Source organism: Vicia villosa, linkage group LG3 (genome assembly GCF_029867415.1).
Source record: "Vicia villosa cultivar HV-30 ecotype Madison, WI linkage group LG3, Vvil1.0, whole genome shotgun sequence".
NCBI lineage: Eukaryota > Viridiplantae > Streptophyta > Magnoliopsida > Fabales > Fabaceae > Vicia > Vicia villosa.
Window position 1 is genome coordinate 91,706,446 of NC_081182.1, and position 18,104 is coordinate 91,724,549.

General features: G+C 39.3%; 1 pseudogene; it reads left to right on the plus strand.

Moving 5' to 3' along the window:
* The first annotated feature begins 1,934 nt into the window (after positions 1-1,934).
* LOC131662158 (DEAD-box ATP-dependent RNA helicase 20-like) lies at positions 1,935-12,821 on the plus strand (annotated as a pseudogene).
* Positions 12,822-18,104: the final 5,283 nt, after the last annotated feature.

Below are 18,104 nucleotides of genomic sequence, written 5' to 3' on the forward strand. Positions count from 1 at the left end.
CTCTTGCTAGTAGCTTTCTTAGCTTCATAAAATTTAAGGTCTGCAACCTTTGTCCTTGGTTTCCATAAAAAAAGACAATTATGTTTTGGTTTGGTGTTACCAAAATAACATCTAACCAACAAAAAAATTTCAGACCAAGAGGAAACACACACCATATGCATTAAGCTAATAAACACTCAAAAGTAATTCATGATGAAAGTTTATAAGATGCATATTGAGCCAAATCTTACAAAGACAGAAAATTCGTATGGCTGAACATAAATTATAAAATCAAAGAGAAACAAAATGAAAACAAACCATATTATGACTCTAATAAATAAGCATGACAATATTGACCTAATTCAAATCCAAAATCAAAAGTAGCATAATGAAGCACAAAAACTCAAAATAGAAATGAAAACAAATTCAAGAGTTTACTTGTGACAATGTAAAGCCTATCACCAACAGAGTAAGAAGTAACAACTATCCCCTCCATCATCTTGATTGAAAAGTACTACAAACAAAAATCACATTAGTGAAAAAAAAACAAAAAATGTTGTCTATAAGCATAATCATAGAATAGTAACACAACTAATGATAAACTGTCACTGACACATTTTTCCGATGGCATGAGCTTCTTTTGTTGAGATCTGCCACGTTGATGGAAAATGTTGCTACAACATGAACAATGGCATCCCCATAAATGGATTCAAGATTTCTTGGAGTTGGTTTGACTTATGGAGTCACATTTTGCAGATAAATGAAAGCATTAAAATATGGAATTTTCTCATTTGTAAGTTTTGTGATCGAATCTCCTTTCCAAGCATGGATAAAGGTTAAAACCTCTGCATACATAAAAAATAAAACAACTCAGATAAACATAAACCATTAAGAACAACAAAATTGAAAACGCTAAAACAGATTGGATCATTGTCGAATCAAACATCAGAATCATAAATCCACATCAAATCCTAAATTATTGATATTGATAATTACCTTTTTCTCGACAATGGAAGATAACTGGAGAGGAGTAGAGGACTGAGCTTGAAGACCTTTGAGTCTCTTCTTCAACAACACAATTGGGTTCTTCAATCTTTCAATCTTCTACTAAGCATGTATTCTCTATGCATCACCCGAGTATTTTCAACTACTAAGGAATCAAATTTAATACAACAACTATCTAACTTCTTAGACTCAAATACAGATAAAAAAGATAACGAAACAAAACAATATTATTAAGTCACCATCTTAACGAAGTCCTGTGGAGCGACGCCAGGAAGATAGAAGTAGAAAGCGGTTTGAAATTTCAAGTTATGTTGCAGGGGTCTTGGGCAGTTTAGGGTACGGCGACTTCGTAGGTTTTCTGGCATATTTGCTCTGTGGTTAATGGTGGTTCGACAAACCATCACCTGCCGCCTTCCATTCTTCACATGGTCATTGTTGAAGCCGACGCATGACTGTACTAGCAGTGTCCTTCAATGTATGCATTTAGTATCTTTTAGCTTTTTATCTCTCTTGAATCTTTTCATCTTCCTATGCATTGAGGAGAGTGAAAAGAGTGATAATTGCACTGAAAATGAAAAAGAATAGTTAATAGGATGGTATATATGTGAAGCTAATGTCTTTCCAGCTTTCTGTGTGATATATTGTGTGATATGCAGATGCATTTGTAATATTGATCGTGTTCTATGATTACCAACATGGAAAGTTGTGAGACTTTCTATTGCCCAAATAATTAAATTTGAACCTTGAATTATGTTTTCCACACAATATTGAAGAGTAATAGTCATTTAAATTTAAAAAATTAAACATTTAAATAAAATTAAAAATAATAAGCAAAATTGTTGGAATGACAAATACATTAAATACCAAATGGATATAATTAAAGTGACTTTGGGCATAGTATTTCAAAAGAGAAAAAAAGACTTTGGGCATAAGAAAAAGTATTATTTTGTGTGTTATTAAATTTTTGGTATTCATCTTCATTGTTATCAACATCATTATCATTTTATCAGGACACTCTACCTCCTCACTCACTCAGCAACCCTTATTTCTTGTTATTTTTCTGTTACTACTCAGTAACCTCGAGAGCTAGAAAAAGCAAAACGATGTCGTATGTCCCTCCACACTTGAGAAACGCGAGCTCAACCGCGGTGGCTACCACCACCACCAGACCTTCAGCGTCAACCGGAACCCTAGACAACAACCACCACCACAACACCAACCTCGCATTCTCTTCCTCGTACTCTCACTCTCACTATCATTCCAACTCTTCTTCTCTCTCCAATGGCTCTCGTCGGACCTCCGCCGCACCTCCGGCATCTCGGACTATCACCGTCCCTGACACTGTCTTCCCTAACTGGCAACCTTCTGAACGCGTTTCCCGCATGAACCCTGACCAGGTTCCGCTCCAATCTCCATTTCCCCTTTTTTCTCATTTCTTATCGTTTTTTATATCCTCTGAACTGAATGAGTGTTTTCATTTCGAGGTTTTTGTTTCTGTTTCAAAATTTTCAATTCGTATATTTAGGGTTTTTCGTTATTATTATTATTTATTGTGGCTGACTTTAATTTCATTTGTATCCTTAGTGTGAAGTTTTTGTTTCATTGGTATGCGAATTTGATTTCGGCTATGTGGATATTTTCAGTGTAATGTATGCAACTATGGTAATCAAGAGAAGTGGATAAGAGGTGTATTTTTAACTTCCATGAATTTGGAAGTTTTCTATTGTATGGTTTGGAACTGTGGGATAGTATTGTGTATTATTTCAGATTTGCTACTTTGTCTGTAGGCTTTGTAATTGTAGTTAATAAGCAAGTTAGACTTAGAGGTGATTTTTGGTTAATATGGAAATCAATTGTGACTCCATTCAGACTGCTAGAGATGCCACACTGGTGGGATTTTTACCGAACTACTACACTCCTGGCCCAAGAGAAAACCCCACCACTGTGTTTGTAGGGATACTAGTAGATTAAGGGACTATAGAAGTTATCGATTCTCTTTGGATGAAAAGTGAGATTTATTAAGTTGTGATGAAGTTGGCTCAAACATTATGGTTTCTCAAGGACTGTTATCAATTTTTTTCTTCAACATCATGGGTTCTGATATTTTATTTAGCTTACCTATTCTTCGCTTACACTTGGTTCCAAAACCTCTCTATCTCTACTGGGAAGAGCTCTTGCTCTTTTGTTTTGGCCATCTCAATTGTCTCTCTCTTTTTTAGTTGGGGTACCTTTAGAGTTCTCATTATATCATATCCTCTTTTCAAAGTTGAACTAGCTAGCTTGCATCTTTACATGTTTGTATTAATCTAATATTCATATTGTTCAGCGAGTGCATGTTCTTTCATGTTATATAGCCACATAAAAAAAATTGGTTGCTGAATTATAGTGTTTGTTACATCCAGATTGAAGAGGTCCGCCTACGTCTTAATCTTGATGTTACTGTTTCGTCTGACTCTCCTGCTGCTCCTGGACCTATAGAATCGTTTAATGATATGGTATGGTGTTTAATTTATCCAAGTATTTAATCATATTTATATTTCTTCTAGGCAATGGTAGGCTAGAGCTAGTGCAAAAGAAAAAACCCGAGCTACTATTTACAAATTTGGGTAAAATTTGTGAATTTATTTGTACCAGTGTTTGCATCCAAGTATCATGAAGGATATTGCTTATCATGAATACACCAGGCCAACTTCTATCCAGGCACAGGCCATGCCTATTGCTCTCAGTGGAAGGGATCTTTTGGGTTGTGCTGAAACTGGTAGTGGGAAGACTGCTGCTTTCACCATTCCTATGATACAGGTCTGAACTTTTTATACATGCAGATGCAGGCTTGATTGGGCATTTTGATGATATTTCTAATTACCATGTGGTAAAAAAAACCAATTGTAACTGGACATCTTTTTTTTTTTTGTGATTTAATTTTTTTCTTTTCTATTTTTGTTAGCATTGCTTGGTCCAACCTCCAATTCGGCGTGGAGATGGTCCCCTAGCATTAGTTTTGGCTCCTACTAGAGAACTTGCTCAACAAATAGAAAAAGAGGTAATATATGTAATTCTATGTCCATGAATTGTAAGTAGTTATGTGAGGCAGAATATTCTCCATTTCTCCAATTTTAGATGGCAATTTTCTTTGTAAGCTATAACTATATTTAGAGGTATCTTCAAGCATTATTCATATATTTCTGGTGACTTGCTTGTGGCTTGATTTTTTTTTCTTCATTTTTCTGGGGTCAGATTTGAATTGTCTTAATACTTAAAGGAAATGATTAACTACTATCCTCTTATGACCCTTTATTTATAATTTTTTGTTTTGTGGATACAAATTTTCAAAGCTATTTGTTGCCATCTTTTTTGATACTGAGCTTGTCTGTTCTCCATCACCTGCCTATTTGGAATGTGTATTCTTAGTTATTACAGAAGTAATTTGACATGGGTGTAGTATTCTTTCTTTATTCTTTGAATTATCTGTTTAATTTTGTAATTGGTATATTTTCTCATTACGTCGGAGATGTGTATTCTTAGTTCTTGCAAAAATAATTTACACGGGTATAAGATTCTTTCTTTATTACTTTCAATAATCTGTTTAATTTTGTAATTGGTATATTTTCATATTATGCCTGAAATTATGATTCACTCCAATGCATTTCATTCTATCTATTTTCCCTTTCTATGAATCATCCCTTTTGTCGTCATTCTTGTAAGTAAGTATCTTTGTGTTGTTTTGACTTTTGGCAGGTCCAAGCATTTAGCAGATCTCTCGAGTCATTAAAAACTGCCATAGTTGTTGGTGGAACTAACATTGAAAAACAGGTAATTAAATGTGAATATTTTTCTCTCTCGGTCAAAAAACAATGATGACTATTTTTTTTAATTGTTGACATTACTATACTCTGTTAAATATGGTCAAAGAGCATCCATGATTAGGGCTGTTCACCCAACTGAAAAAAACTGAACTGCACTGAGAACTGAATAGAACTGAACCGAACCAATCTTAAAAGATTGAACTGTCAGCATAATTGTGAGAAGGAAACTGCTGCTTAAAACAAAATCAATGAACTGAACTGTGCTACAAAAACAGTTCGGTGAACATAGTTATCTATCCGTTCTTTTGGGCACACATTTATCATTTTTTATGGACTGTAAACATTAGTTGATATTTTTTTAATTTTTTGGGACTAATTTATCATACTTTGATTAGTGTGTATGGTGTGTGTACGTCAAAAAGTAACTCCACAACAGAACAACAAACCCCTCCAATTTAGCTACCTTTTTTTTTGGAATATTTTAGGAGCAACTTAAACAAGACATTATCTCTTTCTTTCCCAATTTGCGAAAGACATCGCGGTAATCAGTATGTGGCAAACTAGTGGCTGGGCAAACTAAACCTATTGCAATTGTTTGTCCAGCCAGTTTTGTTCTATTACTCTGAACCACAGTGCACTCAACCAAAAATAAGCTCGGATAAGTTCAAGCTAAATGAGTAACAGTTCTATTCAGTTTGGTGTTGTTTTTTTATCGAACCCAACCATAAACACCCCTACCTGTGATATAAGTATTTGTATGTTAAATATGTTTAAGCTATTGTAAATCTATGATGTCATTTTTTGGTTGCCTTGGACATGGGCGTGCTAAACCTTTTGCAATTGTTTGTCCAGCAAGTCCGGTTCTCCCGCTTGGACATGGGCGTATAGCGTTTTGGAAAAGTCTGTGTTTTTTAGTTTTCACAGAGCTAGTTCTCCCGCTAGACTGATACACGTGTTATACGTTAAGCCTAGTTTGGAAACAGATGCTGAGCATTGCTAAATATTATTTTAACCAAGTAAAATTTAGGACACAAGGATTTTGTGTATGCTTTCTTTCTGGTAACATGATTGTGTATGATTTCTTTCTGGTCTCTATGGCAGAGGTCTGAACTAAGAGCAGGAGTTGACATAGCAGTTGCAACCCCTGGAAGATTCATTGACCACTTACAACAAGGCAACACTTCCCTCTCTAGAATTTCTTATGTTGTGCTAGACGAGGCAGATAGAATGCTTGATATGGGGTTTGAACCACAAATAAGGGAGGTTAGTGTTGGAGTTACTCTCGTGTGTGAGGTTTTCCTTTTATTTTGAAGACATTTATATTCCTAATGTACAATAAATAATGCCACTTCTTTCATTGTGGTGTTTATGGTTTCAAATTCAGTTGTTTCCATGTCACCCCCTTTCCCTTCACTTCACCAATTAACGTCATTGAACTTGGAAGTGAAACTTATGATGTTCTATCAAGATATTTTGGTTATGATTTATTAGCATCTTACTTAAAGAATTTTTCTAGCAATAGAAATGTGCTCATCGTTTCCAAAGTAAAATCCAGCAATAACAATTTCGCCTCTTCTCTAGATAAAAGTTTCATTTTCATTTTAAGATTCAAGCTTTAATAAGTTTCATTGTATGATTATGCACCTCTTATGAATTGAATTTTTATGACCCAAAATTCTGCCTCTTCTCTAGATAAAAGTTTCATTTTCATTTTAAGATTCAAGCTTTAATAAGTTTCATTGTATGATTATGCACCTCTTATGAATTGAATTTTTATGACCCAAAATTCTGCCTCTTCTCTAGATAGAAGTTTCATTTTCATTTTAAGATTCAAGCTTTAATAAGTTTCATCATCCTCAGATCATGAGAAGTCTTCCTGAGAAGCATCAAACATTGCTGTTTAGTGCAACTATGCCTGTGGAGATTGAAGCATTAGCAAAGGTCAGTTTGCCTTTGTTCTTGGCTCCTGAGTTTTTCAAAGTCATTATTTTCTCCTTTAAGCCATGTTAAAATAATGCGGGCTGTGGTAGGCATTCTAATATTATGAAATCACTTTTTGTGAGTAAATGAATATAATTCTAGCATTCATAATTTGCTTTCCACAAATTAGCAGTCTTGCTGCTTGATCATTGTTGAAGAGTCCCACATTGAAAAAATAAAGTCTCAATTTATATCTATTAGTGGGGGGCAATCATCACCTTATGAACCGATTTTGAAAGGTTGAGTTAGACCTTCTAAGATGATCAGGGCCTATCCAAAATCTGTTGGGCCACCTGCTATCAGGTTTCTCCTGTTGGACCACCCACAATTTATATCCACACACCAAATTCAATAGTGCTGGGCGTGACGGTGTGTGTTACAGAGTCCCACATTGAAAATGATATGGTCTCAGTATATGTTTATAAGTGGGGGAAATCTTCACCTATCAAGTCAGTGTTGTAAAGTTGAGTTAAACTCAACCACAATTCTAAGAATCATAAAGCTTTAGTAGCATGATAACATCTTGAATTGTAGATGTAAGTTTAATGATCGAAATATCAGGGTGTGTTTGTTTCATGGATTCTTAATTTATTCTCAGGAATCTCACATTAATTTTTTGCATTTCCATGTTTGTTTCAAGTATTTATCAATTATGCCTTGGAACTTTTTATTCCTTGGAACTTAATTTACACTTGATTTTTTCATTTTCTATTCCCATGTAAAAGGATGGGAATCTTACATTCCCATGGGAATAAGATGTAACTTCCAATAACTTCCCATTTTTATTTATTTAATTTCTTTATTTTTTATTTTAAATATTTAAACTAAATATAATTTATAAACATTCTTAGGAATTTAAACTATTTACCAAACATAAGGATAGAAAAAACATTCCTGGTAATAATGTTCCCGGGAATAACATTCCCAGGATTATAATTTTAATCCCTGAAACAAACACACCCTCAGTGTTTCTTTTGGATATTTTTTCTGGCCATAATTTTCTTCTTTATAATAAACTGATACATCCCAAAAAAAATCCTTTTGAAATTCTTTTTTCATCAATATTTTTCTTTAAAATCGTTTGTTGAAAGATTCATTCAATTTAATTCAATGGTCGTGTTTTGAATTTTCAGGAGTACTTAGCTAGCCCAGTTCAAGTTAAAGTGGGAAAAGTGAGCAGCCCAACAACTAATGTTTCACAAACTCTTGTAAAGGTTTCTGAAAGTGAGAAGGTACATATAGTAATCTAACAAATGAAATATTTTTGTTATGAGCTGGGTTAAATGTTATCAATTTATTTTCAAGTTTCCTTGAATATTTACGGCTATCACCAGTTTTGAAAGACTGTTTTTAGATTTCTCTGGGGTTCTTGTTTTCATTCCCCTCGTTTCTCGAGCAAGTGTTATTTTGCTGAATGTATGCTATTTGACACGAGCTATGAAGCACGGATTCTGACACGGACACTGCGACACAACACAACACGGACACTCCGACACCGATAATATAAAAAACATAAGACACTGTCACCGCTATATATACGATAGTATTTAAGCTTCATTTATCTATCTATTAATAAAAGAGTTAAAAATATTCTAATGAAAATTATTGTCTTCAATTTTTCATTGATAATATCGATTCAATACATGTCCAAAAGATGTGTAAGGTATGTTGAAAACTATTTTTTTGGAAAAAACTTGTCTAAACTGTTCTACAAGTGTTGTATGAGTGTAATACGAGTGTCCGACACCTATTTAAAGTGTCAAAACAATGAATTTTTTTTTTTTTAGGTGACACTTCTCTGACTTTTCCGACACTTGTATGACTTTTCCGACAAGTATCGTACGAGTGTCATACAAGTGTCGGACACCGCGACACGCCCACTCTTAAAGGTGTCTGTGCTTCATATGACACGAGGCAACATGTGCACATAAATTTAATTATGTGGAGAGAAAGCAAGGTGGGATGGGAAAATTTCGAGATAATGAAGGAGAAAAATGAGAGTAATGATGAGAGAAAGAGGATAAATTATTTTTTTTATTTTCATATTTATGTCTTGTTTTTCAACATACATGTAATTCTTCTCTTAATTTTTTTTGTTTTTAGTTTATCTCTACCAATCTTTTGGTTTCTGTTCTAAAATCTTATCACATTCTTGTAGATTGACCGACTCCTAGATTTGCTTGTAGAAGAGGCATCACAAGCTGAAAAGTGTGGTCATCCCTTCCCGTTGACTATTGTGTTTGTTGAGAGAAAGGTAAGCTTTGATATGTTTCCATGCCTATGTTGTTAAAAGCGGTTGTAGCGGCCGCTATAGCGGCGCGAAGCGGAAATTTTGGCCAAGCCGCTTCCTTTGTTACCGGTACAGCGCGAAAGGGAGAAGCGGGTGTAGCGGCCGCGATTTCTGGTCCTGGGGCGGTTCGGAGCGGTCCGAACAAGCCGCTTTTCCTGTTTTCCCAAATTGGACCATCATCGAAGAAGAAGAAGAGGGTAGAGAGAAGAAGAGATGAAGTGGGGTGAGGAAGAAAAAGAGATGACGTGGGGACTCGTGGAGAAGGAGAAGAAGAAGAGATGAAGTGGGGAGAGGAAGAAGAAGAGTGACGTGGGGAGTCGTGGGGACAGAGAAGAAGAAGAGATGAAGTGGGGAGAGGAAGAAGAGTGACGTGGGCAGTCGGTGGGGAGAGAGAAGAAAAAAAATTAAGTGGGAAGAGAAAGAAGCAGAGATAATGCAAAACGGTTAAAAAGTCAAAGAAAACTAATTTCAATGTGACAGCTATATACCACCATATACTTAACCTATAATTATAAAAAATATAATAATATGTGCTAAAAAAATAATAGTTTTTTAAAATAATAGTTAATCCTCTTAATGGTTTTTTTTATATACATAGTTAATCCTCTTAAAAAATAAAAAATAATATATAAGTGCTATTAAAATAATTATTTTTTTAGTGTCCGCTTTACTTAAATAGCGCCCGCGTCGCTCCCCGCTTCCGCGCCGCTCCTATTTTGAGGTTGACCGCGCCGCGCCGCTATCCGAGATTAACAACATAGTTCCATGCTATGTATAGTACTTTATACTTTTGTCTTAATTATTTAGTTGTATACATGCAAGAAGTCAAAAGTGGTTTGTTTGATATGGGGTCTGATAGCAAAGAAGAGCAATGTTTGGGCCAGTTGGTTCAAAATGTGGGAACATGGCCAGGTTTGGAAGGTGTACCAATGGAGGCGTAACAACAAATAGAAGTGATGAGTTGGCGAGTGAGAGAGGGAGTAACACATCATTAGGCAGTTATAAGGAATAAGGGAGAGTGGGGAGAATATCATGATAGTATTCTGTTTTAAAGAGATAGAAGTTCACCAAGGGTATTCTAGGCGAGGAAAGCTGTCAAGGTTTGGGCTGGTAGAGTCTTCAATCAGAATATTACCTTTCTTTTATTGTATTTCTCTGTTTCCATCAATGCTACCGAGCTATTATGCTATTTTCTGTTTTGAATACCTCAGGGTTGAAGTTGCAGTAGGTTGTTATTTTTGTCAAAAAAGTATTTGAGTAGTCTGTCTGATAATTGATATTTCCATGCTTCCCTCTAATTTTTTATATGCATGTAGACAAGGTGCGATGAAGTTGCTGAAGCATTGGTTGCTCAAGGATTATCTGCAGTTTCTCTGCATGGTGGTCGCAGTCAGAATGAAAGAGAGGCTGCATTACAAAATTTTCGGAGCAGCTCCACCAGCATTTTGGTAATCTCCTCTACACTGCTAGAACACAATACTCTAACACAATACTCTAACTTTTTCAGTACATCAATAGTCTTCCTTTCACTTTTCTTCTATTGCAAGTTCTTAGTTCTCTGCAATATTTTGTCATCACTCAACATAATAGTGAAGCCAGCCTTGGCTTGTGTTCACTTTGTTCCCTAAATAAAATTCCTTTTTTGCATCAAATATGGAAATAAGTTAATTTATAAGCTCAAATGATTGTTATAACTTGAATTTTCTCTTCACACCATCCATCAATTTACTTAACTCGCTGTCTGTATGATAGTTGTCAGTTACTGTTGGTGAGAGTTTATTGGGCCAGGATAGTTACAAGAAATATGTCATGTTTCCTGTAAATAGGAGGAAGGGTTGAGAGAAAGAGGCATCTTGTAATCTGAGAGAGATTTATACTATTAGGTTATGGAGGAGCAGACCCTGGAACTTCTTCTAGAATGCTTGTCTTTATTCTGGCTGACTCCTTGAAACAGCAATACTCACAGCTCCATGATCTGTGCTCTAGTTGCCAGAAACCCCATGTATTTAATTAGAAAAAGGGAAAATATCACTTGAATACATCTATTAATGTGCAGAACTTCTATGGTCTGCTCCGCCATCTGCAAAAGCCCAAAGATATCTCTCAAATAACTAGATGCCTATATCTCTCAACCTCCCTTTATTCATAGGCGATGTGCCTTATTTCTTCTAACAATCCCAACCCTGCTAACTAACTGTCACAAATGACACTACATTATCTGCATGCGTCACATGGACCTTTGAATTAAGGTATTTCATGTTGCTTCAGGAAATTCTACCTAAAAGTTTGGATTCTTTCCAATTTTTCCATAACTATAAATAAATTTCAGGATTTTTATCTGTTAACCATATTAATTTGTGATACTGTATCATGCAGGTTGCCACTGACGTTGCATCACGGGGCTTGGATGTCACAGGAGTGTCACATGTCATCAATCTTGACCTTCCAAAGGTATTTATGCATTTCTACTCCAAGCAAAAGCTACTTAGTTAATGGAGTTTTATATGTACTCCACAAGGAGATTATTATCTGGAAAATTATGGAGATTTTCTGCAGTTAGTTGACTTTCATTCTGCCACTGCTCGTTGGCATCTCATTAGCCTAGCTTTCCTGTCAATTTAAATTTCCTTGACAAATGCATACCTGAAGCTTCAGTTATGGCTACCTCAATTATAGACCACAGAAGACTATATACACCGGATTGGAAGGACCGGGCGTGCAGGATCAACTGGCATAGCCACTTCGTTTTACACTGATCGTGACATGGTACTTTTATCCTCCTTTTCTAGATGGACAAAAACTTGAATTGTGCTTTTTTTCTTGATTTAAGCATTAATATGGTTCTTTTCTTTAGTTCCTTGTTACAAATATAAGGAAAGCAATAGCTGATGCAGAATCTGGGAATGCTGTGGCATTTGCTACTGGAAAGGTACTGTTTCGCTTCTGCTAGGAAATTCATGGTCCATTTAGTATATCCTTAAATATGAGGTGAATTATAAAGGAATGAACTTTCGATATAGTTCTTTCATTTTTTATTAATTTTTTGATGAAAAACTAAATAGACAATTATTATTTTTAGAAATCTGGTGTTTTGTAGTTTTAGTTGATTGGGTTTGTCTTGGTTTTATTACACAGTAAATGGCTTAGATTAGTATATTATAAACAGGTGTTAAGGTTTGTGTGCCAGGTGCTCAATTTTCCCCAAAAATTTTCAAATTTGGTTTTGCATCTAACTCTACTATTGGATTCTAGGTTGCCAGAAGGAAGGAGAAAGAAGCAGCAGCTGCACACAAAGAAGCAAATATTGCTTTATCTAGGCACCTTGGATTGGGAGCTGCATCAATTAACATCGAAGATAAGTACAGATTCATGATTGCTGCCTCAAACAGTAGAGGAGAAGGTGCAGCAGATAGTGCATGGGATGATTGATGAAGTTTCTGATGCCTCCCATAGATTTGATCAATGGCAGTTGCTATAGGTATGTTGTTTGGCATATACTGGAGGAGATGGACAAGTTAAGTTTGCATGTCTACGTACTGTTTCACACGTTGTAGCTAGCACACTGGTAACTGGTAGCTTCCTAGACACAATTTGTAGAGTGAGTCAGTCATGTAGGTAATGGATCTCATGTAATCAACCATAGAAACAGAAGTTTCATTAGATTTGTGTTGCGGTAAATCTTCTAGTTAAATTTGTAGAGTTGTTAGGTTTTGGTGTAGCAATTTTTCTTTCAATTTTAGCATTTATTGAAACTCTTTTATTCATTCTTTTTCTTCATATTTACCAAAATCACCTTAACTAATTTTTCAAATAATTGCAAAAAATTGGAACATCATTTATTTTTATCAAAGCTAAAGGTCAAGTTACACTAGCCATATTAGCTATTTGAATCTTCATATTAATGCCACAAGCTAATTCTTAGCTATATAACTGATTGGTTGGGTATGTTTTCATAACACCCTCTCACTTTTTAGTCTATGTTTGTGCAACAGGACATACGAAAATCATCAGTGATTGTAATTTGAATGTAATCTGTCATCTTCTGGTACATCCTCGTATGTCCATGTCTTGCAAACCCTTTCAACCTTGACAGCTCCATTCTCCACATCAATTTCTTAGTTGCATTTAAAAATTTATACAAGTTTAACAACACAGAAAATGGAATAACGGTGACTGTTCTATTATAATGATTAAGTGTTGCCCTAAACTGCCCCTGTTTACTTCTTTTATGCAGTCCTAGAGTAAATTCTCCACACTATGGCTTCTGAATCCTTGGCTTTGTCCTCAAGGCTGACTTTTGGAAATTGACTCCTGAAATTGATTGCTTTCTTCCAAGATGTTTCATTAGCTAGCTTCCCCCTCCACTGCATACCACTGTAAAATGTGCTATGACTAGATGCAAAAGTGTCAACTACATAACCCCCTCCAAGTACTCTGGTAAGGCCTCGCGATAATCTCCTACAATTTTCTTCAACAATGAAACATGGAATACCAGATGAACTCTCAACCTTTAGGTAGCTTCAATCTATATGCCACTGCCCCTAGCCTCTCAAAGGTGGTATATGGTCCATAATACTTGGTTTCTAACTTCGCATTGATCCTTGATACGACAGACCGTTGTTTATGAACACGAATCTTGACAAACACCTACTCCTTAATCTCAAAACTCTTTTCACTCCTCATCTTGTTCGCTTGAACTTTATCCTTGTGCTATTTGCAGATGTGTTCTTAGCTGGCGAATAACATCATCCTTATTAGTTAATTCCCTCTGCAATGGCTCAGCTCTATTTTTACCTTGAACCCACTGCGATAATTGGAGGCTTTCTACGATACACAATTTCAGAGAAAATTTCTTTAGCCACCTCCCTATGGGGGTCACCCCCAGCGAAAATCCCAAAATACCCCTACTTCGGAAATGAACTTCCGAAGCGTTTTTTTTTTTAAAAATTTCCACAATTCGGAAGTGCATCTCCGAAAACACCTCATGGGGGGTGTCTTCGGAGATGAACTTCCGAAAACACCTCATGGGGGTGAATTCGGAAATGAACTTCCGAATTATGCAGAAACTGTGTTTTTTTTTAATGTTTTTTCTTAACAATCTCGCATTTTAATTAAACGCAAACGCCAAATAAAATAAGCAACAGATAAACTGAAAATACTAATATGATAAATCCAATCCAAATAATATATACAAACCGAAAATAATAATAACACTGTGCGAAAGATACAATCCGTAATCAAAAAATAAATAAACCCGACCACTACTGGATGTGCCTAACCCTCTCACCCTGGGCCCTCCTCTGCCGCCTGTACCCCGCCGCACGACCCGCATCAGTGACGATCATCTCCATTATAGCGACTGCCTCTGGACCACCCTGATCAACGATACCTCGATCTAACACGTCCCGCCCAAGCATCTCTATCCGCTGGCAGATCGGCATGAGATCAATGGCGTGGTCATCCTCGGCCTGCTGGTTCTCCAGGATCTCCTCCTGTGCTGGCCTAGGAGCGCCGGGAACGTCGGGTCTCATCAGAGGATGGGACACCCGGTAGAACCATGTGACGTACCCCTCCTCACTGTGCCAGTCCTGTGTGACCCGAGTGAGACGGTACTCCTGCGGTACCACATGATGTTGCCAGTCCGCCCATATGGCAGTGAGCTGCACTCGGGTCACTGTGTCAGGAGCAGCCTCAAAGGGTGATCTGGGTATCCGCTGCACGAATCCGAACTGACGCATGCACCGCTTAGGGAGATACCGGACTATGATGCCGGTCCCGCATGCCAGCCAGCCTGAATATAGAGCAATGCCGTCAAAGGGGACAATCTGAGCGTAGTCGCTGAACGGCCTCCAGGTGACGTCGTCGTGCATCGTGCGGTCCAAGTACAAACGGTATGGTCCCACCGCATCGTTGCCTCTCTGGAGAGCGTATCTGGCGGCCCTGGGCATGGCGTCCACGTATGCAGGATCAATGTGAAAGCCGTGGATGCGGGAGAAGTAGGAGATGATCCAGCTCTGAAACAGAAACACGATAATGTATTAAAAAAAGATACGAAACATAAATAAATAAATACGATAATGTATTAAAATAAAACGTACCGTAAGTAGTGTGTAGGATCCGACCAACTGCCTCGTCCTCCAGTTGGAGGCCTCATTCAGCTTCTGGTAGAGGTATGCCAGAGTAGCTGCCCCCCAGTTCCACTAGTGAACGGTATCCAGGTCCATGAAGTAGCGGAGGTAGGTCACGTCGACGTACCTGACACTCTTGTCCACAAAGCATGCAGCGACTACCACATGCATGTACCAGCACCGGAGAGCGCAGCCGCGGTGATACTGTGTGAATAGCTCGTCACCCTCACCCTCAGCCTCGGCAGCCGCGTCCAGGTGGTGCTCAAAATAAGTGCTCAGTGTGGTGAACCGGACATGAGGCCCAGATGTCGTGGCGCACTCAAAGTGAGCAACCTCGTGCTCCATGCCCAAATAGAGCGTCATCCACTCAATGGCCTCGACCCTCTGGATCTTGGAGTGGGTGAGTAGCGGCCCCCTAATCGGCAGGTGGAGAAGACACTGCACGTCATGCAAGGTGATCGTCATCTCCCCAACCGGCAAGTGGAAAGATGACGTCTCCTTGTGCCAGCGCTCCATAAATGCCCCCTGCATGCCGGTGCTGATAGTGGTGTACCCCGTATGCAGAGCCCGCTAAGCCCTGAACCTCGCACATGGTCGTTAAACCACTCAGCTGTTGGTTTAAACAGACTGAAAATCTTCCGGGCGTGGTTAACCATTTTCAACGGCTTTCGCTCCTGTTACAAAAAAAAAACAAATAAGCAACATATATCAAATAAGCGACAAATAAACGGTTAAATTATAAAAAATGGTGACAATTAAACGGTTAAATTATAAAAAATACCTCTCCCTCCCAGATACGCCGAGCGACGTGATCGTGGTAGCTAATCAGCATAGAGGTGTCAAAGGGCCCTCCCGGATAGCCGTCCTCCTGCTCATCATCCTCTCCGGCTGGAGGGTCAACATCCGGTACCCCCTCCGGCTCGTGCTAAGTCACTGCCGCCACCTCCTCCTCCTCCTCCTCCTCCTCCTCTCGCTGGCGGGAAGAAGATGCCCGAGTCAGCCGACTCCTAGATCCTGAACCAGATGTGCCCTCTCCCACGTCCACGGGAACTCGCACACGGCGTCCTCGGCCCTGCCCCCGTCCCTGGGTCGACGCCAGCTGCGCCGCCGCCCGCTCGCGTCTAGCCGACGCAGTCTGAGACTCTCTCCCCTGTCTGATGCGTGCTGGTTGGTTGCCTGACATGTTCCTGTAAACAATCGAAATCGATTAATATGCGAGACAAATGAAAAAACAAAAAAATGCACTTCCGATACAGTTCGGAAGTTCATTTCCGAAAACTGGGATGAAGGTGTTTTCGGAAATGAACTTCCGAAACACCCCTGCGATGGAGTTTTCTGCAAGTTAGGGCATCTTCTTCCCGCCAGCGAGAGGAGGAGGAGGAGGAGAAGGTGGCGGCAGTGCCCTACCACGAGCCGGAGGGGGTACCGTAGGTTGACCCTCCAGCCGGGGAGGATGATGAGCAGGAGGACGGCTATCCGGGAGGGCCCTTTGACACCTCTGTGCTGATTAGCTACCACGATCACGTCGCTCGGCGTATCTGGGAGGAAGAGGTATTTTTTATAATTTAACCGTTTAATTGTCACCATTTTTTATAATTTAACCGTTTATTTTTCGCTTATTTAATATATGTTGCTTATTTGTTTTTTTTTTGTAACAGGAGCGAGAGCCGTTGAAAATGGTTAACCACGCCCGGAAGATTTTCAGTCTGTTTAAATCAACAGCTGAGTGGTTTAACGACCATGTGCGAGGTTCAGGGCTTAGCGGGCTCTGCATGACGGGGTACACCACCATCAGCACCGACATGCAGGGGGCATTTGTGGAGCGCTGGCACAAGGAGACGTCCTCTTTCCACTTGCCTGTTGGGGAGATGACGATCACCTTGCATGACGTGCAGTGTCTTCTTCACCTGCCGATTAGGGGGCCGCTACTCACCCATTCCAAGATCCAGAGGGTCGAGGCCATTGAGTGGATGACGCTCTATTTGGGCATGGAGCACGAGGTTGCTCACTTTGAGTGCGCCACGACATCTGGGCCTCATGTCCGGTTCACCACACTGAGCACTTATTTTGAGCACCACCTGGACGCGGCTGCCGAGGCTGAGGGTGAGGGTGACGAGCTATTCACACAGTATCACCGCGGCTATGCTCTCCGGTGCTGCTACATGCATGAGGTAGGCGCTGCATGCTTTGTGGACAAGAGTGTCAGGTACGTCGACGTGACCTACCTCCGCTACTTCATGGACCTGGATACCGTTCACCAATGGAACTGGGGGGCAGCTACTCTGGCATACCTCTACCAGAAGCTGAATGAGGCCTCCAACTGGAGGACGAGGCAGTTGGTCGGATCCTACACACTACTTACGGTACGTTTTATTTTAATACATTATCGTATTTATTTATTTATTTATTTATTTATTTATTTATGTTTCGTATCTTTTTTTAATACATTATCGTGTTTGTGTTTCAGAGCTGGATCATCTCCTACTTCTCCCGCATCCACGGCTTCCGCTACGATCCTGCATACTTGGACGCCATGCCCAGGGCCGCCAGATACGCTCTCCAGAAGGGGAACGATGCGGTGGGACCATACCGTTTGTACTTGGACCGCACGATGCACGACGACGTCACCTGGAGGCCGTTCAGCGACTACGCTCAGATTGTCCCCTTTGACGGCATTGCTCTATATTCAGGCTGGTTGGCATGCGGGACCGGCATCATGGTCCGGTATCTCCCTGAGAGGTGCATGCGTCAGTTCGGATTTGTGCAGCGGATACCCAGGTCACCCTTTGAGGCTGCTCCCGACACAGTGACCCGAGTGCAGCTCACTGCCATATGGGAGGACTGGCAGCATCATGTGGTACCGCAGGAGTACCGTCTCACTCGGGTCACACAGGACTGGCACAGTGAGGAGGGGTACGT